We start from the raw sequence: 27,559 nt of genomic DNA on the forward strand, positions 1-27,559 counted from the left end.
TTTTTAATTTCATATAAAGTATACTTTAACTGTGAACAAAATTTTGTTTAGGAAAATGAAAAAGTCGGCAATACCATTCGACTAATTTTTTTTTAAATGACCGATTGTTTTCGTCAGCTCGAGATGTTATTTAGACAGTAAACACCTTTACGTCGGTGATTATAATCACAAATTTCCTTCAACCTCCATATATATATATATATATATGTCTTGCATACGGAACTGTGAAACCATTGAGAGAAAAGAGTCATTATATAATAATGCTAAAGATAAAAGAGTGCATCTGCAAGCAACCTAAATCGAGATTTCAGAGCGGCAATATAAAATACTAAAAACTGGACACATACAAGATTGATGTAGAAGGCTTGCGACAGATTAAAAACGCTGTTGTAGAAATTGGAAACTGAAAAATTTCTGGTGCCCATGGCACAAAGTAAAGTAAATTCAACCGATTTTCATGGTACTAAATTGAATTTAACTCGGTGTGGTTTTATTGCAGACGTAGGGATTTTTCTATTGGTGAAATCTGTAAAATAGAGACAAGTCATTGTTGCAAGAACAAATCACATTTGTTGATTTCACGAAATCGCAAAACACGAATAAAAGTAATCTGGCACTTTATTTCACATTTTTAGATCCGCGGCATGGGGTGGTATTTAAGAGTACTAATGATTATATTTTGCCAAAGCAATCGCGGGTTAAGTTTAAAACAACAAAGCAAGACATTTAAATGTGCCCATACCAATGCATTTCAAATATACCCGTATCGCAAAAATAGGTATCAAAATTAAGTATATTCCGGCACTTTATTTAACATTTTTATATACGCAGACGTTGTATTTTAGAGCAGTGCATTCCATACTTTTAAACTCGCAACGCCTCTCAATGCGTTACAATTTTCCACGACCCCTGTTTACGTTAAAAATGCTATGGTGACAACAAAGTTATATGAATCACGAATGTTTGGCCATCGAAGGCATGGTCTTAATTCCGCATAGTTACTCACTCTTTAGCATTAATGATAAAATTCAGCATTGTTTTGCAAGCGTGACGTTTCTCTGATCATATGTATTGTCTCGAAATCGCGATATTTATGTTTTAAACTAGTTTTAATAACTGTGTTTTAAATAAAAATAAGGGAGTACAATAGTACTTTGTTTTATTTAAATGTGTACTGAAATGCGTTAAAAACGCACAATTGGCTTTACTTAATCCGGCCCGCCACTGCATTTGGAATATTCAATGTGGCCCGATAGCAAAAATAATTGCCCAGCCCTGCTCTACGGTCTACACAAAAACAAATTTAGCATCTGTATTCTAATTTAATTTTTAAAACATGCTGGATCAGATTAAAAAGCTAAATATATCGCAAATATCGGTCTACATTTGGGCGATACCGAAAAAATGACCGATATCGATACATTTCTAGTACCAGTACGACGAGAATTTGGCTGGGCAGTTCGGATTTCTTTCTCTATGGTGTAATATTCAGCAATAGAGCAAGACTAAATAGAGTTTGTCTCGGTTTGTAGCCCAAACTAATACCTTCAGTGAAATCGAACATTAACAGTATCGAAGTTACGATGAAATGCTATTTAAACGTTGAACGACTGGCGCTTTGTAACAGTATTGAAGTTACGGTAAAATGCTATTTGAACCTCAAGTAACTGACGACAGTATTTCAGACTTTCGATTGTTATGATCGACGTAAAGACTTTTTCCAATAATTCAAAACAAAAATAAGTTGATGAAACGCATCTAACGGTTAATCAAAAATTCTTGCATGCGCCTCAGTTTTTACACCAAAACTTGTTTTTCTGGGGAGTTCGAAGCTCGAGTCAAAGTGCAAGTTTTTATATTAATATTACATATGATTAAACAGGACATGCCTTCGATCTAGTCCAACGCAAATTACTGGCGGAATCAATTTTTCTCATTCTAATTTCAGATTCTGAATGAAACTTCGTAGTCTAAATTTGAGTAATTACATCATGAATGAAATATTGTTAACTAACTTATTTAGTAGTTAGCACGTGCTTCACTACCTGTTAACCATATGCGTGTATTGCTTATTAAGCTGTAAAACTTACCAAGCTCTGAGAGCACATGTAGTGTTAAAGCCCTAATCAGTCACAAAAACACACTTTTTAAAATGATTGTTTTATTTGTCTTTGCATCTTTTTAAATTCTTCGTCACCAATCCAAAGTCAAAAGTTAATATTTGTCAAGTGTGGATCACAGATATAATAAACTTGTTGAATTTTATCTAATGTTCGAACTTGATTGAAATAATTAACTCTTGACTGGGTGACCAATCACGTGATCAAGTTCTGTTTACCAATCCAACTGGTTGCACAACCTTAGGTTCCTGTACCTCATTCCTGGCCGCACCTTTTCGATCCAATCCTGGAAAACATCACAGGTTCTCAATACTTCATTATGGTGGTATTTCAAATGTTAATAAGTGCGACATAGATTGCAAAATATGAAAAAACGCGTAAAATGATATATATATAATATTGTGAAAAGGGGGAAGAAATACCACTGTCACAAAAACGCCTGACATAATTATATATATAAATAACGCAATGTAACAACGTGTGAGGAGAATATTCTATAGTCGAAGTAACTTCTCATAATTTGTGGATCACTTAAAAAACATTTAACAAATTCTCGCGATAGAATAGAATAAACCATTGCTTCCAAAATATTTTTCATTAGTAATATCGAAACCTGAAACATTGTTCTAAATATTGACACTTAATAAATATTACGTCATGATAATTCATTATATCATAGTTTATACTAACGGTGCTTAATCCCGATGAACAGTAAAATCCTGTTACACCATAGTATTTTCTTGATGTGTCCACGGAGACGGTTTGGCAACATACATCGAACTGAGGACCGCAGAAATCTGCACCGCACGCTTTTCCACGTATACTACAAATAGAGCAGAAAGAAATTTTTTGTTAATAATTGGAATTTCTCAAAAATTCGTAAAACCCCCACAGAAATATTACTTTGGCCCGAACATTCATTGTATAAGCAATACCAAAGGGCCATCGGAGGTTTCCACATTAAAATCAATACTGAAAGGGAAAAATCGAGTTGGATTTTAAAAAAATTTACTTACGCCGCATACGATGCACAGACGCATAAAAGTAATAGAAAGAAGATCTTCATTTTTCTTTTGTTGATTTTAAAGTTAAGACTCGGCTTACTAATCTGAACTGATAATAAGGAAAACAAGGATTTGTGGAATTTAATTTTTCTCTCCCTCTCATTATTAGATGCACAATTTTACTGATCTGATTATCCACATTCTTATATATATATATATTTGTGCAGTGCGGGTATCATGCAATATACAATGTTGTCAAGTGATAATTAACTTGGTTTTCAAAAATAGTAAAATGATTGAGCATGTTATTTGAAGTTTGCGCAAACTCGAATAAAGACGATGTTTTCGGTCGTTGAGTTTTCGCAGTTGCTTTTAAAAGAACTATCCTTGTGAATGATGAGCAAAGCAATGAATGAATGTCTTTTTATGGGCTTTCATAATAGGTTTAGCTCCTTTTTTCTCAAATTATTGCGCTGCGAAAAAAAAACTATACACACCAGCCAAACATGATTCGTTTTCAAGTGTGATTTGGTTTTGATTTTCTAGTCTTTTTACGTTTTGCAACTTTTTTTTTCTAGGATTAGAATGGTTTTATCCGCTTTTGCTAAAAACAGTTACTTTTTGAGTATTCTACGCCTACTGAACAAGTTGAAATTCATAGGAAACATAACCTGGCTGAAACCAAACAACGGTTGCGAAAAATCTTAAACAATACCTAGAAATATGACGCGTGAAGCCCAAAATTTTGCTCAAATCAAAGTTGTAATCGCTTAATTAACCTAAAGCGAAAGCGTACTTTGTATAACTGTTTTATATCGACAGCTAATACTTGTTCAGCACACTATGCAGTTGGATATCCTAAATCTAGTGTCCACGATAATTTTTTTAAGAATTTACAACATCATTGTAGCTTTTCACTAATGCACGATTCCTGGATATCCAACCTCATCTTTCGCATACGAAATCAAACTTTAAACACTTGGTCTCAAGCGTGAAAATACTGCACTAATATACTAGTTATTTTTTGTATTCCGTTTCATTAGAAAATCAATATTATGCATGGCCTCGTATGTCTCCCTTATCAGCAGGGATGGTTGACTATAAAGGTAGCTAGCCAACTTGAATTTATGAGATGAAAGCCTATTATTCCCAGTGTGAACGTAGCACTTTGTCGTGTTTGTGTTTGTCATTCGGGGTTATTCTGTGATTTCTAATGTCATGTACTTCACTGGAATTTCTCTGTACTTCGAATTGCTATATTGCGTGACTGCTTTCTTGATTTTCAAGGAAGACGATGGGAAGAATAAGTATAGACTTTCGTTAATTGAATTTGTTTTCTTTTTACTTCGAATAATTCCCCACTCGCATTAAATATGTTCAAAAACAAAATGAATGTCAACGGGTGCCCTATGAATGCTTTAGTCAGGACCAATTACAAGAATACTAAGATCCATATCACATATTTACCCATGTGTAAAACGTTGTTATTGGGGTGTGGCAATATAATTACATAATATACCTTCAAGCGGGATGATTTGTACATTTTAACAACGTCCATCTCTTCTTGTATAATTCACTTATTATAAATGGATATGACTATTATTTCTGCCTTAAAAATATTTTTATTGTATATATATAATATTGTATTTGGTGAGTAATTTCTTGCTTTGATTGCGTCTTCGCTCACAAAAAACGATCCCCATAGACCCCACAGAAATTTTCAAAATAATCAAAAATGTAAATAGCCTGCTATATCGAAAAATGCAAACTGTAACCACTGACTAGGGCGACCCTATTTCCAAACCCTAAAAAGAGGACACATCGTTTGGTAGAACCATATTTCACCTGTGCCTGATATATACATTATATATCTACTAGATTCTTTAGGGTGAAATATAGAAGTGACAATAGGCGAAGTGTGCTGCACGACTTAAATTATTCTGTTCATCTTTCATGTGCTAGCATGAGTTTACAGTAGGGAACTGAATTGGATTAAACTTGCTTACAAACATAAGTTCTAGAAGTAGTCGAACAACTTGGCTTCAATGCATTGCTTGTATTATGTATAATGATAATTACAATTACTTATCTACTTACCTCAAATTTTCTTAACGCTTCAAAAACTGTTGATTTCTATTTTAAAGATTCAATCCCGTGAAAAGGAGGACATTTTTGCATTTTAGAGCGTTCTCGGAGGACGTAAGATTTTTAACGAAAGAAAGAGGACAAATCCTCCAAAAGGAGGTTGTATGGTCACTCTACCACTGACGATATAGTTAATGAAAAAAGCGATTTTTTTCACAAGATAAGAAAAGGAATACAATATTCAAAAACTGATCAAGTAACAACATATTAACAAAATGATTCATATATATGTACAATTCGTGTCCAGGAACAAACTCAGTAAAAATAACATCAAAGTTTAGATACCATTGTGAGGTAACAAGCAGATAAGGTAACAGGCGAGGTGGGTAACAACATTTTCGATGCCACGGGCTCTCGTTTTTACCTTCTTGTACAAGGGGTACAATATTTAACCACAGTACGTATGCGACTCACACAAAAAATGTGGCTGAGCAGCAAGTTACAAAAATTGAAACAATTTGATATAAAACAGCTCATTTTCAGGTGAAATATGGGATCTCGAACGAAACAGTAGGAATTTGAAAATGGTCTCGATTAGCGATGTAACACGTGTTCACCAAAGCTAGTGTTTCCGAGACTAATATAGAGGAAATGGTAATTTGGAATACACCCCTTCTTTAATTAAAATTGTAATATTGCGTGACTTCTTTTGACGTTCGCAGAAGTCGGAAGGAGTATTATAAATTCAGACATTTGTCAAAGGTTAAACCCGTTTTCTTCAAATAATTCCCACACCCATTCGTGTCAAAACCTAGAAATAGCAAATTAATAACGTTTGCAATAACTGTTAATTTAAAAATAATCCCAAGAAAATCCGAAATTTTTGAAGAATTTTTTGTAGAAGTTTTATGCAATGAGATTGTTATTTTCTTGTTACTCACACATATCGTCAGCCCACGCCGAATAATACATATTCAAAACAAGCCTGGCCATGTGGTGAATATGACCTCTAGATAGCAATTACAAAACGAATTTCGAAGAACGAAAAGGGGCGCAACGGCGCTAGTCACGTGCCCTTAATTCTATAATCTTGGTGTCACAATTTATCGATTTCAATAATCCTAATTTGATTACTCTTATATAATTCATGCAAACGATCTGCCAATGAAAAGTTGGTCGGAGAATGAGCAAACAGACTCAATTCCGGAGTAAACTAAGAGTTGAATTAAAAACCATGCTGTTCTCGATATAATACGTTTATACGTAATAATATAAAAATATTCTGTATGGTTTCACCGTGATCTTTTTATTTTAGCATGTCATTTCTATTTTAGTATGCCAGTGTAGTTTAGTATACACTCGTGGTCTATGAGCGGACCAAGGTATGCCCGCAACCCATATGGCGATCGGACTTCATACAAGATCATTTTCAATTTATTAGGTCTCTGCCTCATATTATGTCCATCATAAGATTGTTGCATTGGGTTATAACCAGTGATGAGCTGGAAAAATCGTAAGAACCGAAACGCAGCTCATTCTTGAAAATGTACATTGCGACCGTGGATGCTCACAAATATTTTTGTCTTCCTAAGATAGAGCCAAGCTGGTGACACCTTATCAATATTTAAAATAAGCATAAAAAATAATATAATGGTATGGTATAAGACGAAATATTTTGGGGTCAAAGGTCAGACAAACATCCAATACCCTATATACCAGACCTGCCCAACCTTTTTCCTCTCTCGGGCCGCTTTCACATGACGAAATTCGTTGCGGGCCGCAAATGCTTGTACCAAACTTCAATACCAGCTAATTCCCGATTCCGGTATAATTTACATGATACGTAAAATGCAAGTTTATTAACAAAAAATCAATCAGGTCAATAATTATTTACTGGTTACTGATTAGGAATGGCGAAATATTCAAATATCAAGTCGAATATTAGAATAGCAGTTTACTATTCGATATCTGGTAGCATGGGGTGTGGGCATGACACTCGCGGGTCGCCGAATTAAAGAATCAATCATTACACAACACACTTGCGGATTTCTGACGACCACACAAGAATCCACACACAGTTTTCACTAACAAACATAGACGTCAGAATTGAATGTTATATTTTTGGTCTTATAGTGTTTTTATTCATTCATTTTCAGTGGCTATGATACTGTCTCAATGTTTAAATAAAGCATAATGTGCGCCCATGTCGCCGGAATATCAAGTTTTGGTGGAGAACCGTTTTGTAAAATTCGAAGCATCAATACAAGTATTTATTGAAGTAACATTAAAAAGATTTCTGGACGAGTATATATTTATATTTACTAATTTGAATATGTAGCAATGCCATTAAGTCAATTTTATCAGAATTATTGAGGGAAACACAGGCTTGTCGAAGGGAGTGGCATTCCCATGGGATGGGACAGCACACATTTGTATTTCCCATGGGTCACGTGGGACGCGAAAACCGTATGATTTTCGATGGAAATGATGGTAAAACATTTCGTTATAGACTTCGTGTCCATATATTTGAGCATAGCTCTCTTGTTAGTTATAAAGAGCAAAATATATTCAACATTAACAGTATACTTCGTGATGGGGCTGATGGACACATGCATAATAGTTATGGATATAAAGTTAACGAAGTCCGTAGATTTTGTTGTTTTGCATGTCTATTCGTAAATGTAGTCCTACTTAGTGGACGTTAAACCTAATTTTAACAATTTTTATTGAATTTTATTCCAATGGGAATCCCAGGCATAATTGCTATCGGATGGTAATGGGGCAGAAAAATATGTCCAATGGACAGTACCACGGAAATTGTTGACATTTTATTTTGCGTTGGCGATAAAGACGATCAAAGCCGACACGAAAGAAAGCAATCAGAATGAAATTAATTTGCAAATTTCGGCTTCAAAGTCATTCTTATGTTTGCGCTCAGCGTCACACCAAAATAACGAAACATACTTAAACCTATATATAACATAGTAAAAATTTAAAAAGTCTCCTTACAAACTTTAAAGGTCAGGTCGCAAAATACAGTCTAGCGGGCCGCGGGTTGGGCAGCCTTGCGTTATATTGAAAAGAGTAAATTAAAATGAAACAGCTACATTTTAGGTTTTTGTAGTTGAACAAATCTGAACTCATTAAGCAGATGGGGCTTTGGAATACACCCGTTATTTAATAAAAATTGTAAAATTGCGTGACTTCTTTCAACGTTCGCAGAAGTCGGAAGGTATATTGAAAATTGCGCCATTTGTCGAAGGTTAAACCCGTTTTATTCAAGTAATTTCCACAGCATTTCGTGTCAAAACGTAAAATGGCAAATTAGTAACGTTTGCAATGACTGTTCATTCAAAAACAGTTTCAAAGAAAATCGTGGAATAGCGAAATTTTCGAAGATTTTTTTCGTAGAAGTTTCGTGCATCGAGACTGCTCATTTCCCTTGTTAATTGCACATACCGTCAGCCTACGGTGAATAATACATATTCAAAACAAGCAATTACAAAACGCACCTCGAAGAAAGAATAGGGACGCAACGGCTCTTATTCACGTGACCTATAATCTTGGTGTCACAATTCATCGTTTTCAATAATCTTAATTTGGTTACTCCAATATAAATCATGCGAACAATCTGCAAATGAAAAGGTAATGAGATAATAAGCATAACATACTAAATTCTGGAGTAAAATAAGAATTTAAATTATGCTGTTCTCGATATAATACATTTATACGTAATAATATAACATATTCTTTATGGTTTTACCATGATCTTTTTATTTTAGCATGTCTATTCATTTCAGTGCAGTTTCGAACGCAGTGTATAGTATTTTTATCGAAAACAACTACACAGTCTTTTCGAAATCGTGGGCGCCGTTCAAATAAGAAAGTGGATGATAGCAGTCGATGCCCGCAACCCATATGGCGATTAGCCTTCATATAAGATAATTTTCTATTTATTACGTCTATGCTTTAATATCTTTCAGTATTAAATTTTAGCAATGTATTTCGCTGTTGTGCCTCATATCAAGTTCAACATTAGCCTGATATCAGTCTTTGGGTCTTACCCAGTGATGAGCTGGAAAATGTGTTATGCCCGGGGCGGCACCTCATTCGCGGAAATGTATTATATTTACAACACGTCCGCGAACACTAACAGAAATTTTTGACTTTTAGATCCGATGAAATATATATATCTGTGTAAAATGACAAGTATATTTATAGCAATTAAATATAATATTAGTTCAAAAATACTTGCGATTATTTTATTAAAATTTAAAATAAGCTTGAGAAATATTCTAATAGTAAGGTATAAAATGAAATTTTCTGGGTCAAAAGGTCGGGCAAACATCAATTTCTAGGGCTGGGAATTTCAGGGAAAACACTTCAATCATTAACCGGGTCAAAGTAACCGGTTAACCGCAGCGTGACGTTTGACATAATAATTTGTTGGTGGTTTTATCCTGGTATCGCTCAAAATTATTCACGAATGGAGACAGTTAGTGATATATAAAACGGGTAACCGATTAACCATTCCCAGCCCTATCCATTTCACGTTACGCATGTGCTAATTATTTGTTTGCTGAGATGTAGAATCAATTTATGAAGTAACAAAACGTAAATTATTAAGTGAACAGGAGAAACTTAACTTTCTATGGCATACTTTTATTTCAACAACAGGAACGTAAATGCAATATAATAGTTAACAACCGGAACGGCGTTAAATGAAAAAGCTACTATGAAAAACATCGGTGCTATTTTTTAACCAGAGATATCCTTGGACGCCATAATTTAACATTTTGTCTTAATTTGACCTCGTGGTAACGACAAAATATTATTATTATGATTGTTGCTGTTTGTAATTGATCACAAACATAACTGTGTCTGTTCTTATTACTAACTCCCACCCCCGATAGAGCACCATCACCAAATGTCCTCATATTGCATTTTTTGTTAAAGAAATGAAATTTATCATCACTTTCAATCATAATAGTCGACTGTTTACAAGTTGATTAATTAAAAATAAACAACAAATTCTGGTTATAATTCTTGTATTTCATTGGAATCAACAGTATGCACCCAAAGTCAAAATACGATATAATTATTGAAACACATAATACACTTTTAAATGTTCTAGTCAATCTTTAATAGCTGTTCGTTCTTTAGATTTCTTTATTTCTTCGTCTTAACGTCGACATTTCCAAACATAGAATAATAACAATAACTGGTGGAGAACAGAAACTTACTTATTATATGCAACATTGTATTTTGAGACAATAAAAAATAATTTTCCTTGGCAATTAGTTTATTACTGATGAGTGGTATCAAATTAAGACTCTGATTGCAATGATAATGTTGATCACTATTGAATTACGAAGTAAAACGAATGTTGCAGAGCCTCAAGTAGTGCTTGTTTGTTCTGTAGCCCTGTAAAAAAGAATTATAGTCAGAATACAAAACAGGTATTTTTACAAAATATAGTTTAAGGGGAAAATTGTAATATCTTGTCAGAAGCTTACAAAATTTCAATAACACGATTTTCATTGAAAACTTTTGCTCACTAATTGGCTGTTAAAGGTAGTGAATATTTGGTATAGCGGTCACATCTCAATTTCTGGTAACCAAGTGGTGCTGGTAAAGAACTAATGGAAGATTATTTTACTTTGGCGGAATGTAAAGCAAAATGTGCTTATAATATATATATATATATACGCTGCCATAACATGAAACGTATATTTTAAGATCAATATACTAACATTATCGTTTCTGTATCCACAGAACGGGGGGTCGGTTTGTCCAGGATCGTCAAGATATATATCTTGACAGCAAGCATCGTGCGCAGAGTCACATAGTTTATTTCCACAGAATCTACCTCCGATTTGCCTAAAAAATTTCGAATTTAAACTGATCAATCATACTTTGAAAACATTGTATGTAACCAATGCAATTATTTGTAATTCAAAAATAAGTACGTATCTCTATTATTTATACGGTCAATAATAATATCGAATATTCGTCTTGTCTAAAATATTTTTCATATTGTATCCATTTATATATTTGTTCAGTGTTATTATGTTAAATCCTCTTATAATAAACAATTGACATTAATATACTTACGCTGCCGCAAGGCTTATGCAAAGAAGAGAGATGAGTAGAATCTTCATTTTGATGAATTTCTGATTTGATTTCAACTTTATTATGTGTTAACGACTGTAAAAACAACGCTTGTAATTGAATGTTTGTTTGCAAATTATCATTCACCAAATCGTTATGAAGTTTTTATAGTTAGTTATATGCTTTTCTTAGGTTTCACTAGGTTTGTGATCGCTGCAAATTATTTTAATATACACGTCTTTCTGATATGTCTGCGTACTAATAATGTGAGCAAGAATTCCTAAACTCTGCCTTTTTATTGAAAAGTATGCATGATATGAATTTTGACTGCGTTTTTCTTTCCATTTTTTTTGTACATATTAATGTTACAGTGCTATTTGTGGGCTATGCCTGGTAACATGGTATATATACATAACATGGTTGAGGCAGTGATTCCGTTTGAATGCTTTTTTTACAAAATGCGTAATAGAAGTTCGTCTTTTTTTTCTGTTTGAAGTTTTCTCGAAATTTTCACCATCGTTGATAATAACGCTATTTCATCGTTTGTATGCATTGACAGTGCTTGAAAATTGTTAGCGGTTATGTTAAAAACAGAAAATTTGAAAAATTAACATTTTAAATTATATAATCAAAATTCACTCAATATTGGATGAGTTTTCATGTCACGGAGCTTATCTTACACAACTCCACCAACGATATACAGCACAGTATATTTATAGGCTTATCATACGTCCCGCTTTAGGCGAGACAGTCCCGCCTTTTAGCGTTTTGTCCCGCCGTCCCGACAAGTCAGCCAAAAGTCCCGCTTTTGCGTTCAGCCATTCAGCATATTACAAATTCACATGTTATTGTTGTCGCTGTGTAGCGCAGGCTAGCCTATTTACTTTATTTTGTTTGTTTCGTTGTTTCCCGCTAGCATTGTTAGCCAACGTATAACATGTAAAATCAATACTAATTGGTCCTGTTCTGAGGTTTACGTGAATGTGACATTGAACAACGTTTTTTTTTAAAAAGGTGTTATCTACAGAAAAGCATGCTTGGGCGTAGAGGAAAATCCCAATGCTTAGAAACGACAGGCTATTTCATTATTCTTTATTCCTTTTGCTGTACATAAAAAATCTGAATTAGGAATATTAGTATCGTTAACGGCAAGTCTTTTCTATTTTTCGAACTGAACCTGATATTTGGACAGAGAATATGCGCATGAACTCTCGATGACACTACTATGATCAACGAAGACAGTCGGGATGGCTTTAAATGTAGGCCCATGTAGTAAAATCGGAAAGTCACAAAAATATGGTAACCCTATGTGTATATATATATTTATATATTGGTATTTGATCCGTGAATAGTAAACCGCTGAATATTTATATATCAGACATTCGCAATACTTGTTTGCCGCTTGGTCATTATCGATATACCGGTACGTCTAGGCGGCCTGGATGCTACCCGCCAATGGTGCGCCAATGATGCTACCCGCCAATGGTGCGGGCAGTCCGCAAGAAGCTTGTGCATACATACATACGTTATATCGGTATTTTAGTTTACCAGTTAGAAATGTATATATCGATGCAGATCCGATACCAAAAAAAAATCCGATATTTTGAAAATCCGATATTCTGATAATATATAATTATTACTCTAGGTGTGCAGGGTTGACGGATTAAAACAATAGTCTGGGAGTATTTATTATTCACGTTGTACATTATTTCGGCTTGGAAAAAATATTCCAAAACGTAAACTAGGTGTTCAGTTAGAAAACTCATAAAGCCCGCAATAGAGGGTAAGGTAAATGTATGTTCACTTATCCTATCAAACTGATACATTGAGTTGCCTATGCCGGATTTTGTGCTGATATATATATATATATATATATATATACCGTCGTATTTTACACATTAAATTTTATTTGATTTATATGTTTCTTTATAACAACCATGTTATATTAAAATGTCAATATAAAATACAATAATAATATAATAAAATTTGGCAACGAAAATGCCAAATTGGTTGAGCTAGGTGGACTGATAAATAGCTAAATCCGAATCCTCTTCCCTTTTCTACTCGCGGGGCTTAGAGTTAACGAGGCAAATACCGCGAACATGATCCCTCTACGTCTACAGTCTATACAAAAAAAATTTAGCATCTGTATTTTAACTTAATTTTTAAAACATGCTGGATCAGATCAAAAAGCGGAATATATCGCAAATATCGGTCTACATTTGGGCAATACCGAAAAATGACCGATATCGATACATTTCTACTACCAGTACGACGAGAATTTGGCTGGGCAGTTCGTATTTCTTTTTCTATGGTACTCAGTAATATTCAGCAATAGAGCAAGACTAAATAGAGTTTGTCTCGGTTTGTAGCCCTAACTAATACCTTCAGTGAACTCTAATATTAACAGTATTGAAGTTACGATGAAATGCTATTTAAACGTTGAACGACTGGCGCTTTGTAACAGTATTGAAGTTACGGTTAAAGGCTATTTGAACCTCAAATAACTGACGCTTTTCGACAGTATTTCAGACTTTCGATTGTTATGATCGACGTAAAGACTTTTTCCAATAATTCAAAACAAAAATAAGTTGATGAAACGCATCTAACGGTTAATCAAAAATTCTTGCATGCGCCTCAGTTTTTACACCAAAACTTGTTTTTCTGGGGAGTTCGAAGCTCGAGTCAAAGTGCAAATTTTTATATTAATATTACATATGATTAAACAGGACATGCCTTCGATCTAGTCTAACGCAAATTACTGGCGGAATCAATTTTTCTCATTCTAATTTCAGATTCTGAATGAAACTTCGTAGTCTAAATTTGAGTAATTACATCATGAATGAAATATTGTTAACTAACTTATTTAGTAGTTAGCACGTGCTTCACTACCTGTTAACCATATGTTTGTATTGCTTATTAAGCTGTAAAACTTATCAAGCTCTGAGAGTACATGTAGTGTTAAAGCCCTAATCAGTCACAAAAACACACTTTTTAAAATGATTGTTTTATTTGTCTTTGCATCTTTTTAAATTCTTCATCACCAATCCAAAGTCAAAAGTTAATATTTGTCAAGTGTGGATCACAGATATAATAAACTTGTTAAATTTTATCTAATGTTCGAACTTGATTGAAATAATTAACTCTTGACTGGGTGACCAATCACGTGATCAAGTTCTGTTTACCAATCCAACTGGTTGCACAACCTTAGGTTCCTGTACCTCATTCCTGGCCGCACCTTTTCGGTCCAATCCTGGAAAACATCACAGGTTCTCAATACTTCATTATGGTGGTATTTCAAATGTTAATAAGTGCGACATAGATTGCAAAATATGAAAAAACGCGTAAAATGATATATATATAATATTGTGAAAAGGAGGAAGAAATACCACTGTCACAAAAACGCCTGACATAATTATATAAATAACGCAATGTAACAACGTGTGAGAAGAATATTCTATAGTCGAAGTAACTTCTCATAATTTGTGGCTCACTTAAAAAACATTTAACAAATTCTCGCGATAGAATAGAATAATCCATTGCTTCCAAAACATTTTTCATTAGTAATATCGAAACCTGAAACATTCTTCTAAATATTTACACTGATAAAATATTACGTCATGATAATTTATTATATCATAGTTTATACTAACGGTTCTTAATCCCGATGAACAGTAAAATCCTGTTAAACCATAATATTTTCTTGATGTGTCCACGGAGACGGTTTGGCAACATACATCGAACTGAGGACCGCAGAAATCTGCACCGCACGCTTTTCCACGTATACTACAAATAGAGCAGGAAGGAATTTTTTGTTAATAATTGGAATTTCTCAAAAATTCGTAAAACCCCCACAGAAATATTACTTTGGCCCGAACATTCATTGTATAAGCAATACCAAAGGGCCATCGGAGGTTTCCACATTAAAATCAATACTGAAAGGGGAAAATCGAGTTGGATTTAAAAAAAATTTACTTACGCCGCATACGATGCACAGACGCATAAAAGTAATAGAAAGAAGATCTTCATTTTTCTTTTGCTGATTTTAAAGTTAAGACTCGGCTTACTAATCTGAACTGATAATAAGGAAAACAAGGATTTGTGGAATTACATTTTTCTCTCCCTCTCATTATTAGATGCACAATTTTACTGATCTGATTATCCACATTCTTATATAAATATATATATTTGTGCAGTACGTGTATCATGCAATATACAATGTTGTCAAGTGATAATTAACTTGGTTTTCAAAAATGGTAAAATGATTGAGTATGTTATTTGAAATTTGTGCAAACTCGAATAAAAACTTGATGTTTTCGATCGTTGAGTTTTCGCAGTTCCTTTTAAAAGAACTATCCTTGTGAATGATGAGCAAGGCAATGAATGAATGTCTTTTTATGGGTTTCCATGAAAGGTTTAGCTCCCTTTTTTCTCAAAACATTGCGATGCGAAAAAAAAACTCTACACACCAGCCAGACATGATTCGTCGTCATTTCATATTTCATCATTTTCAAGCGTGATTTAATTTTGATTTTCCAGTCTCTCTTCGTTTTGCATTTTTTATTCTTGGATTGGAATGGTTTTATCCGCTTTTGCAAATAACGGTTACTTTTTGAGTATTCTCCGCCTACTGAACAAGTTAAAAATCATACGCAGCATAAGCTCACTGAAACCAAACAACGGTTGCGAAAAATCTTAAACAATACCTAGAAATATGATGCGCGAAGCACAAAAATTTGCTCAAATCAAGGTTGTAATCGCTTAATTAACCTAAAGCGAAAACGTACTTTGTATAACTGTTTTATATCGACAGCTAATACTTTTTCAGCACACTATTCAGTCGGATATCTTAAATCTAGTGTTCACGATAATTGTTTTAAGAATTTACAACATCATTGTAGCTTATAAAATGCACGGTTTCTGGATATCCAACCTCATCTTTCGCATACGAAATCAAACTTTAAACACTTGGTCTCAAGCGTGAAAATACTGCACTAATATCCTAGTTAATTTTTGTATTCCGTTTCATTAGAAAATCAATATTATGCATGGCCTCGTATGTCTCCCTTATCAGCAGGGATGGTTGACTATGAAGGTAGCTAGCCTACTTGAATTTATGAGATGAAAGCCTATTATTCCCAGTGTGAACGTAGCGCTTTGTCGTATTTGTGTTTGTCATTAGGGGTTATTCTGTGACTTCTAATGTCATGTACTTCACTGGAATTTCTCTGTACTTCGAAATGCTATATTGCGTGTGTGCTTTACTTGATTTTCAAGGAAGTCGATGGGAAGAAGAGGTATAGACTTTCGTTAATTGAATTTGTTTTCTTTTTACTTCGAATAATTCCCCACTCGCATTAAATATGTTCGAAAACAAAATGAATGTCAACGGGTGCACTATGAATGCTTTAGTCAGGACCAATTACAAGAATACTAAGATTCATATCACATATTACCCATGTGTAAAACGTTGTTATTAGGGTGTGGCAATATAATTACATAATATACCTTCTAGCGGGGTGATTTGTACCTTTTAACAATGTCCATCTCTTCTTGTATAATTCACTTCGAATTATAAATGGATATGACTATTATTTCTGCCTTAAAAATATTTTTAATATATATATTATTATATTTGGTGCGCAATTTTCAGCCTTGATGGCGTCTTCGCTCCCAAAAAACGATCCCCATAGACCCCACAGCAATTTTCAAAATAATCGAAAATGTAAATAGCCTGCTATATCGAAAAATACAAACTGTAACCACTGGCTAGGGTGACCCTATTCCCAAACCCTAAAAGGAGGACACATCGTTTGGTAGCACCATATTTCACATGTGCCTGATTTATACATTATATATCTACTATATTCTTTAGGGTGAAATATAGAAGTGACAATAGGCGAAGTGTGCTGCAGGACTTAAATTATTCTGTTCATCTTTCATGTGCCATGAGTTTACAGTAGGGAACTAAATTGGATTAAACTTGCTTACAAACATAAGTTCTAGAAGTAGTCGAACAACTTGGCTTCAATGCATTGCTTGTATTATGTATAATGATAATTACAATTATCTACTTACCCACAAATTTTCTTAACGCTTCAAAAACTGTTGATTATATCATACAAAAATTTTAAAGATTCAACCCCGTGAAAAGGAGGACATTTTTGCATTTTAGAGCGTTCTCGGAGGACGTAAGATTTTTAACGAAAAAAAAGAGGACAAATCCTCCAAAATCAGGACGTATGGTCACTCTACCAAAGCGATTTTTTTTACAAGATAAGAAAAGAAATACAATTTTCGAAAACTGATCAAGTAACAACATATTAACAAAATGATTCAAGTATATGTACAATTCGTGTCCAGGAACAAACTCAGTAAAAATAACATCAAAGTTTAGATACCATTGTGAGGTAACAAGCAGGTAAGGTAACAGGCAAGGTGGGTAACAACATTTTCGATGCCACGGGCTCTCGTTTTTACCTTCTTGTACAAGGGGTACAATATTTAACCACAGTACGTATGCGACTCACACAAAAAATGTGGCTGAGCAGCAAGTTACAAAAATTGAAACAATGGTCATCGACGACGCATAAAAAGAGTAAATTAATATAAAACAGCCAATTTTTAGGTGAAATATGGGATCTCATACAAAACAGAAGGAATTTTAAAATGGCCTCGATTAGCGATGTAACACGTGTTCACCAAAGCTAGTGTTTCCGAGACTAATATAGAGGAAATGGTAATTTGGAATACACCCCTTCTTTAATTAAAATTGTAATATTGCGTTGTAATATTATAAATTCAGACATTTGTCAAAGGTTGAACCCGTTTTCTTCAAATAATTTCCACACCCATTCGTGTCAAAACCTAGAAATAGCAAATTAATAACATTTGCAATATCTGGTAATTCAAAAACAATCCCAAGAAAATCCGAAATTTGTGAAGAATTTTTTGTAGAAGTTTTATGCAATGAGATTGTTATTTTCCAGTTATTCACACATATCGTCAGCCCACGCCGAATAATACATATTCAAAACAAGCCTGGCCATGTGGTAAATATGACCTCTTGATAGCAATTACAAAACGAATTTCGAAGAACGAATAGGGGCGCAACGGCGCTAGTCACGTGCCCTTAATTCTATAATCTTGGTGTCACAATTTATCGATTTCAATAATCCTAATTTGGTTACTCTTATATAATTCATGCAAACGATCTGCCAATGAAAAGTTAGTCGGAGAATGAGCAAACAGACTCAATTCCGGAGTAAAATAAGAGTTGAATTAAAAACCATAATGTTCTCGATATAATACGTTTATACGTAATAATATAAAAATATTCTGTATGGTTTCACCGTGATCTTTTTATTTTAGCATGTCATTTCTATTTTAGTATGCTAGTGTAGTTTAGTATACACTCGTGGTCTATGAGCGGACCAAGGTATGCCCGCAACCCATATGGCGATCGGCCTTCATACAAGATCATTTTCAATTTATTAGGGTCTGCCTCGTATTATGTTCAACATAAGATTGTTGCATTGGGTTATAACCAGTGATGAGCTGGAAAAATCGTAAGAACCGAAACGCAGCTCATTCTTGAAAATGTACATTGCGACCGTGGATGCTCACAAATATTTTTGTCTTCCTAAGATAGAGCCAAGCTGGTGACACCTTATCAATATTTAAAATAAGCATAAAAAATAATATAATGGTATGGTATAGGACGAAATATTTTGGGGTCAAAGGTCAGACAAACATCCAATACCCTATATACCAGACCTGCCCAACCTTTTTCCTCTCTCGGGCCGCTTTCACATGACGAAATTCGTTGCGGGCCTCAAATGCTTGTACCAAACTTCAATACCAGCTAATTCCCGATTCCGGTATAATTTACATGATACGTAAAATGCAAGTTTATTAACAAAAAATCAATCAGGTCAATAATTATTTACTGGTTACTGATTAGGAATGGCGAAATATTCAAATATCAAGTCGAATATTAGAATAGCAGTTTACTATTCGAAATCTGGTAGCATGGGGTGTGGACATGACACTCGCGGGTCGCCGAATTAAAGAATCAATCATTACACAACACACTTGCGGATTTCTGACGACCACACAAGAATCCACACACAGTTTTCACTAACAAACATAGACGTCAGAATTGAATGTTATATTTGGGTTATAGTGTTTTTATTCATTCATTTTCAGTGGCTATGATACTGTCTCAATGTTTAAATAAAGCATAATGTGCGCCCATGTCGCCGGAATATCAAGTTTTGGTGGAGAACCGTTTTGTAAAATTCGAAGCATCAATACAAGTATTTATTGAAGTAACATTAAAAAGATTTCTGGACGAGTATATATATATATATTTATATTTACTAATTTGAATATGTAGCAATGCCATTAAGTCAATTTTGTCAGAATTATTGAGGGAAACACAGGCATGTCGAAGGGAATGGCATTGCCATGGGATGGGACAGCACACATTTGTATTTCCCATGGGTCACGTGGGACGCAAAAACCGTATGATTTTCGATGGAAATGATGGTAAACATTTCGTTATAGACTTCGTGTCCATATATTTGAGCATAGCTCTCATGTTAGTTATGAAGAGCAAAATATATTCAGCATTGAAAATATACTTCGTGATGGAGCTGATGGACACATGTATAATAGTTATGGATATAAAGTTACCGAAGTCCGTATATTTTGTTGTTTTGCATGTCTATTCGTACATGTAGTCCTATTTAGTAGACGCTAAACCTAATTTTAACAATTTTTATTGAATTTTATTCCAATGGGAATCCCATGGAATGGGATGGGACATGCATAATTGCTATAGGATGGGAATGGGGCAGAAAAACATGTCCCGTGGACAAGCCCGCGGATAAGCAGTGACAACATTTTCGAAATCGTATATAACGCAAAAATAACATAAACAAAAATACAAAATAAAAGAACACGGAGTCACATTTCAATTTAAGCTTTAAAGACAATCTTATAATTGCGCTCAGCGTCACACCCAAATAATGAAACATACTCAAATCTCTATATAACATAGTAAAAATTTTAAAAAGTCTGCTTACAAACTTTATAGGGCAGGTCGCAAAATACAGTCCAGCGGGCCGCGGGTTGGGCAGCCTTGCTTTATACTAAAAAGAGTAAATTTAAATGAAACGGCTACATTTTAGGTTTTCGTAGGTGAACAAATCTGAACTCATTAAGCAGATGGTGCTTTGGAATACACCCGCTATTTAATTAAAATTGTAATATTGCGTGACTTCTCTCAACGTTCGCAGAAGTCGGAAGGAATATTAAAAATTGCGCCATTTGTCGAAGGTTAAACCCGTTTTATTCAAGTAATTTCCACAGCATTTCGTGTCAAAACGTAAATTGGCAAATTAGTAACGTTTGCAATGACTGTTCATTCAAAAACAGTTTTCAAGAAAATTCTGGAATACCGAAATTTTCGACGAAAAATTTCGTAAAAATTTTGTGCATTGAGACTGCTCATTTCCCTCGTTATTCGCACATATCGTCAGCCCACAGTAAAGAATACATATTCAAAACATGCCTGATCATATAGTAAATATGACCTCTTCTACATTTAGTGATGGTTGCAATTAGAAAACTCATCTTGAGGAAAGAATAGGGACGCAACGGCTCTTATTCACGTGACCTATAATCTTGGTGTCACAATTCATCGTTTTCAATAATCTTAATTTGGTTACTCCAATATAAATCATGCGAACAATCTGCAAATGAAAAGGTAATGGGATAATAAGCATAACATACTAAATTCTGGAGTAAAATAAGAATTGAAATTATGCTGTTCTCGATATAATACATTTATACGTAATAATATAACATATTCTTTATGGTTTTACCGTGATCTTTTTATTTTAGCATGTCTATTCATTTCAGTGCAGTTTCGAACGCAGTGTATAGTATTTTTATCGAAAACAACTACACAGCCTTTTTCGAAAACGAGGGCTCAGTTCAAATAAGAAAGTGGATGATAGCAGTCGATGCCCGCAACCCATATGGCGATCAGCCTTCATATAAGATAATTTTCAATTTATTACGTCTATGCCTCAATATCTTTTAGTATTAAATTTTGGCAATGTATTTCGCTGTTGTGCCTCATATCAAGTTCAACATTAGCCTGATATCATTCTTTGGGTTTTACCCAGTGATGAGCTGAAAAATTTGTTATGCCCAGGGCGGCACCTCATTCGCGGAAATATATCTGTGTAAAATAACAAGTATATTTATAGCAATTAAATATATTATTAGTTTAAAAATACTTGCGATTATCTTATTATATATAATTTAAAATAAGCTTGAGAAATATTCCAATAGTAAGGTATAAAAGAAATTTCCTGGGGTCAAAAAGTTGGGCAAACATCCATTTCTAGGGCTGGGAATTTCCGGGACAACCCTTTAACCGATAACCGGGTAAAAGTAACCGGTTAACCGCAGCGTGACGTTTGACATAATAATTTGTTACGTCACAATGGTTACAAAGCAATTTCTGGTTATTTTATCCTGATATATTTTTTGCATCATTCATTATTTTACTGGTTGGAAAAAATAAAATTGACTATGACTATGACTATCGCTCAATTCTTCACGAATAGAGACAGTTTCATGATCACTATCCATTACACGTGACGCATGTGCTAATCATTTGTTTGCTGAGATGTAAAATCAATTTATGAAGTAACAAAACGTAAATTATTAAGTGTACAGGAGAAACTTAACTTTCTATGGCATACTTTTATTTCAACAACAGGAACGTAAATCAACCGGAACGGCGTTAAATGAAAAAGCTACTATGAAAAACATCGGTGCTCTTTTTTAACCAGAGATATCCTTGGACGCCATAATTTAACATTTTGTCTTAATTTGACCTCGTGGTAACGACAAAATATTATTATTATGATTGTTGCTGTTTGTAATTGATCACAAACATAACTGTGTCTGTTCTTATTACTAACTCCCACCCCCGATAGAGCACCATCACCAAATGTCCTCAGATGGCATTTTTTGTTAAAGAAATGAAATTTATCATCACTTTCAATCATTATAGTCGACTGTTTACAAGTTGATTAATTAAAAATAAACAACAAATTCTGGTTATAATTCTTGTATTTCATTGGAATCAACAGTATGCACCCAAAGTCAAAATACGATATAATTATTGAAACACATAATACACTTTTAAATGTTCTAGTCAATCTTTAATAGCTGTTCGTTCTTTAGGTTTCTTTATTTCTTCGTCTTAACGTCGACATTTCCAAACATAGAATAATAACAATAACTGGTGGAGAACAGAAACTTACTTATTATATGCAACATTGTATTTTGAGACAATAAAAAATAATTTTTCTTGGCAATTAGTTTATTACTGATGAGTGGTATCAAATTAAGACTCTGATTGCAATGATAATGTTGATCACTATTGAATTACGAAGTAAAACGGATGTTGCAGAGCCTCAAGTAGTGCTTGTTTGTTCTGAAGCCCTGTAAAAAGAATTATAGTCAGAATACAAAACAGGTATTTTTACAAAATATAGTTTAAGGGGAAAATTGTAATATCTTGTCAGAAGCTTACAAAATTTCAATAACACGATTTTCATTGAAAACTTTTGCTCACTAATTGGCTGTTAAAGGTAGTGAATATTTGGTATAGCGGTCACATCTCAATTTCTGGTAACCAAGTGGTGCTGGTAAAGAACTAATGGAAGATTATTTTACTTTGGCGGAATGTAAAGCAAAATGTGCTTATAATATATATATATACGCTGCCATAACATGAAACGTATATTTTAAGATCAATATACTAACATTATCGTTTCTGTATCCACAGAACGGGGGGTCGGTTTGTCCAGGATCGTCAAGATATATATCTTGACAGCAAGCATCGTGCGCAGAGTCACATAGTTTATTTCCACAGAATCTACCTCCGATTTGCCTAAAAAATTTCGAATTTAAACTGATCAATCTTACTTTGAAAACATTGTATGTAACCAATGCAATTATTTGTAATTCAAAAATAAGTACGTATCTCTATTATTTATACGGTCAATAATAATATCGAATATTCGTCTTGTCTAAAATATTAAATCGAATTATTCTGATTTTTTTTTCATATTGTCTCCATTTATATATTTGTTCAGTGTTATTATGTTAAATCCTTTTATAATAAACAATTGACATTAATATACTTACGCTGCCGCAAGGCTTATGCAAAGAAGAGAGATGAGTAGAATCTTCATTTTGATGAATTTCTGATTTGATTTCAACTTTATTATGTGTTAACGACTGAAAAAACAACGCTTGTAATTGAATGTTTGTTTGCAAATTATCATTCACCAAATCGTTGGGAAATTTTATAGTTAGTTATATGTTTTTCTTAGGTTTCACTATTTATTTGTGATTGCTGCAAATTATTTTAATATACACGTCTTTCTGATATGTCTGCGTACTAATAATGTGAGCAAGAATTCCTAAACTCTGCCTTTTTATTGAAAAGTATGCATGGTATGAATTTTGACTGCGTTTTTCTTTCTATTTTTTTGAACATATTAATGTTACAGTGCTATTTGTGGGCTATGCCTGGTAACATTGTATATATACATAACATGGTTGAGGCAGTGATTCCGTTTGAATGCTTTTTTTTTTACAAATTGCGTAATAGAATGTTCGTCTCTTTTTCTGTTTGAAGTTTTCTCGAAATTTTCACCATCGTTGATAATAACGCTATTTCATCGTTTGTATGCATTGACAGTGCTTGTAAATTGTTAGCGGGTATGTTACAAACAAAAAATTTGGAAAATTAACATTTTAAATTATATAATCAAAATTCACTCAATATTGGATGAGTTTTCATGTCACGAAGCTTATCTTACACAACTCCACCAACGATATACAGCACAGTATATATATAGGCTTATCATACGTCCCGCTTTAGGCGAGACAGTCCCGCCTTTTAGCGTTTTGTCCCGCCGTCCCGACAAGTCAGCCAAAAGTCCCGCTTTTGCGTTCAGCCATTCAGCATATTACAAATTAACATGTTATTGTTGTCGCTGTGTAGCGCAGGCTAGCCTATTTACTTTATTTTGTTTGTTTCGTTGTTTCCCGCTAGCATTGTTAGCCAACGTATAACATGTAAAATCAATACTAATTGGTCCTGTTCTGAGGTTTACGTGAATGTGACATTGAACAACGTTTTTTTTTAAAAAGGTGTTATCTACAGAAAAGCATGCTTGGGCGTAGAGGAAAATCCCAATGCTTAGAAACGACAGGCTATTTCATTATTCTTTATTCCTTTTGCTGTACATAAAAAATCTGAATTAGGAATATTAGTATCGTTAACGGCAAGTCTTTTCTATTTTTCGAACTGAACCTGATATTTGGACAGAGAATATGCGCATGAACTCTCGATGACACTACTATGATCAACGAAGACAGTCGGGATGGCTTTAAATGTAGGCCCATGTAGTAAAATCGGAAAGTCACAAAAATATGGTAACCCTATGTGTATATATATATTTATATATTGGTATTTGATCCGTGAATAGTAAACCGCTGAATATTTATATATCAGACATTCGCAATACTTGTTTGCCGCTTGGTCATTATCGATATACCGGTACGTCTAGGCGGCCTGGATGCTACCCGCCAATGGTGCGCCAATGATGCTACCCGCCAATGGTGCGGGCAGTCCGCAAGAAGCTTGTGCATACATACATACGTTATATCGGTATTGTAGTTTACCAGTTAGAAATGTATATATCGATGCAGATCCGATACCAAAAAAAAAAATCCGATATTTTGAAAATCCGATATTCTGATAATATATAATTATTACTCTAGGTGTGCAGGGTTGACGGATTAAAACAATAGTCTGGGAGTATTTATTATTCACGTTGTACATTATTTCGGCTTGGAAAAAATATTCCAAAACGTCCGCAATAGAGGGTAAGGTAAATGTATGTTCACTTATCCTATCAAACTCATACATTGAGTTGCCTATGCCGGATTTTGTGCTGATATATATATATATATATATATATATACCGTCGTATTTTACACATTAAATTTTATTTGATTTATATGTTTCTTTATAACAACCATGTTATGTTAAAATGTCAATATAAAATACAATAATAATATAATAAAATTTGGCAACGAAAATGCCAAATTGGTTGAGCTAGGTGGACTGATAAATAGCTAAATCCGAATCCTCTTCCCTTTTCTACTCGCGGGGCTTAGAGTTAACGAGGCAAATACCGTGAACATGATCCCTCTACAGCAGGGGTGGGCAACTTCTCTATTCGGCGGGCCAGATGTAGGAAAATGAAGTCCTCGGCGGGCCGGATTATTACAAAAATACTTCGGTATCCAATCTTTGTTAAATGCTCGACACTCTCTTTCTGTCAACTTTACGTTTCTTGGGATATTCCATAGTTAATAAAACTTTATATAAAATCCAATTTCTAAAATCTATTTATATTTAGAATATAAATATAACTGATACCAGTAGTGGGGTATGTTCACAACGTTCCTGCTTTGACCTTATATTATTTGTTTGACAAGTGTGCTAACGCAATTGTTTGTTCACTAAGACAATGTTTCCCAAACTGTGTTCCGTCTCCGAAGTGTTCCGTGGAAAAGAAATCGAAAATACGTCCAAAATGATCGTCATAGCGATCTATGGAACGTGAAGTACCGGTAGTCGCCCAACTGACCGTTCGATATCGCGTCACCGTCGGCCTAAAGCGGACTAGCTATAGGGTAGGGTAGTGGCATTTTCGTTAACCGTCGGCCTAGCTATTTGACTGTTTAAGTTCGTTATCAAGTTTACAATAATCTTTTAGATTGTCATAGCCAAATGAGTAGGTCTAAAGAATGAAGGCAAAAGGTCAAATTTTCTTCCTTCATCTCTGCCTGGTTTTACTTTGAAATGCTGAAAAAATTACAAAGCTGCAGGTCTGCAGCTCATGAAATTGCGACAAGTACTTCTATCTCCATTAGACGCAAACTGAGAGGCAAACACTAAGTAATGGAAAGTAAACGACATATAATTGTAAAATGGATGAATTGATTAATATACACAGCATTTAAATTATGAAACAATAAAAAATTTGGTATATATAATAAATGCAATATGTAGAATATTCAATCATATTTTAGGTATATTTAACATAATTCTGTTAGTTTTCGCAGCGCATTTGGCAACTCGTCACGACAAACCCATTAGGAACCGCTACATTACACAATTTTTCTTTTTCAATTTTACCCTTACATTTTTTGGTGTTCCACGAGGCGAGATAAAAGTGTAAGTGTTCCGTTTGGGAAACGCTGCCCTAAGACAATTGGTTATTTCCCCAGGTTGCACTGACAGTGCGGTGAGAGTATAGCAATCGGCAACTTTCAGGAATGATGCGTCGGACCACATTACAGAGTGTGGTTGGATACAGTCAGCGGGCCGGTCAAAATCTCGTCGCGGGCCGGAACCGGCCCGCGGGCCGTATGTTGCCCACCCCTGCTCTACAGTCTATACAAAAAATAATTCAGCATCTGTATTTTAACTTAATTTTTAAAACATGCTGGATCAGATTAAAAAGCGGAATATATCGCAAATATCGGTCTACATTTGGGCAATACCGAAAAATGACCGATATCGATACATTTCTACTACCAGTACGACGAGAATTTGACTGGGCAGTTCGTATTTCTTTCTCTATGGTACTCAGTAATATTCAGCAATAGAGCAAGACTAAATAGAGTCTGTCTCGGTTTGTAGCCCTAACTAATACCTTTAGTGAAATCGAACATTAACAGTATTGAAGTTACGATGAAATGCTATTTAAACGTTGAACGACTGGCGCTTTGTAACAGTATTGAAGTTACGGTAAAAGGCTATTTGAACCTCAAATAACTGACACTTTTTGACAGTATTTCAGACTTTCGATTGTTATGATCGACGTAAAGACTTTTTCCAGTAATTCAAAACAACATTAAGTTGATGAAACGCATCTAATGGTTTATCAAAAATTCTTGCATGCTCCTCAGTTTTTACACCAAAACTTGTTTTTCTGGGGAGTTCGATGCTCGAGTCAAAGTGCAAATTTTATCTGGAATTTCGTCGACTCATTTTACTAACTGTCGCGAAGTTTTTATTATATATATTAATATTACATACGATTAAACAGGACATGCCTTCGA

At 34.2% G+C, this 27,559-nt stretch overlaps 4 long non-coding RNA genes across 4 annotated transcripts; all 4 read right to left on the reverse strand.

Annotated features, from left to right (window-relative positions):
- Positions 1-2,144: 2,144 nt before the first annotated feature.
- LOC120345107 (uncharacterized) lies at positions 2,145-3,295 on the reverse strand. The gene is made up of 3 exons (XR_005569825.2): positions 3,137-3,295; positions 2,811-2,943; positions 2,145-2,406 (listed from the first exon to the last, which is right to left on the reverse strand). It is a non-coding gene; the product is annotated as an uncharacterized LOC120345107 (long non-coding RNA).
- A 6,945-nt stretch (positions 3,296-10,240) lies between these two features.
- Positions 10,241-11,473, reverse strand: LOC144422962 (uncharacterized). Its single transcript, XR_013475491.1, has 3 exons — positions 11,324-11,473; positions 10,963-11,089; positions 10,241-10,633 (listed from the first exon to the last, which is right to left on the reverse strand). It is a non-coding gene; the product is annotated as an uncharacterized LOC144422962 (long non-coding RNA).
- Positions 11,474-14,311: 2,838 nt separating this feature from the next.
- LOC144423033 (uncharacterized) lies at positions 14,312-15,411 on the reverse strand. Its single transcript, XR_013475524.1, has 3 exons — positions 15,300-15,411; positions 14,974-15,106; positions 14,312-14,573 (listed from the first exon to the last, which is right to left on the reverse strand). It is a non-coding gene; the product is annotated as an uncharacterized LOC144423033 (long non-coding RNA).
- Positions 15,412-22,456: 7,045 nt separating this feature from the next.
- Positions 22,457-23,717, reverse strand: LOC144422942 (uncharacterized). The gene is made up of 3 exons (XR_013475464.1): positions 23,558-23,717; positions 23,174-23,300; positions 22,457-22,849 (listed from the first exon to the last, which is right to left on the reverse strand). It is a non-coding gene; the product is annotated as an uncharacterized LOC144422942 (long non-coding RNA).
- Positions 23,718-27,559: the final 3,842 nt, after the last annotated feature.

This window comes from Styela clava, chromosome 5, assembly GCF_964204865.1.
Source record: "Styela clava chromosome 5, kaStyClav1.hap1.2, whole genome shotgun sequence".
NCBI lineage: Eukaryota > Metazoa > Chordata > Ascidiacea > Stolidobranchia > Styelidae > Styela > Styela clava.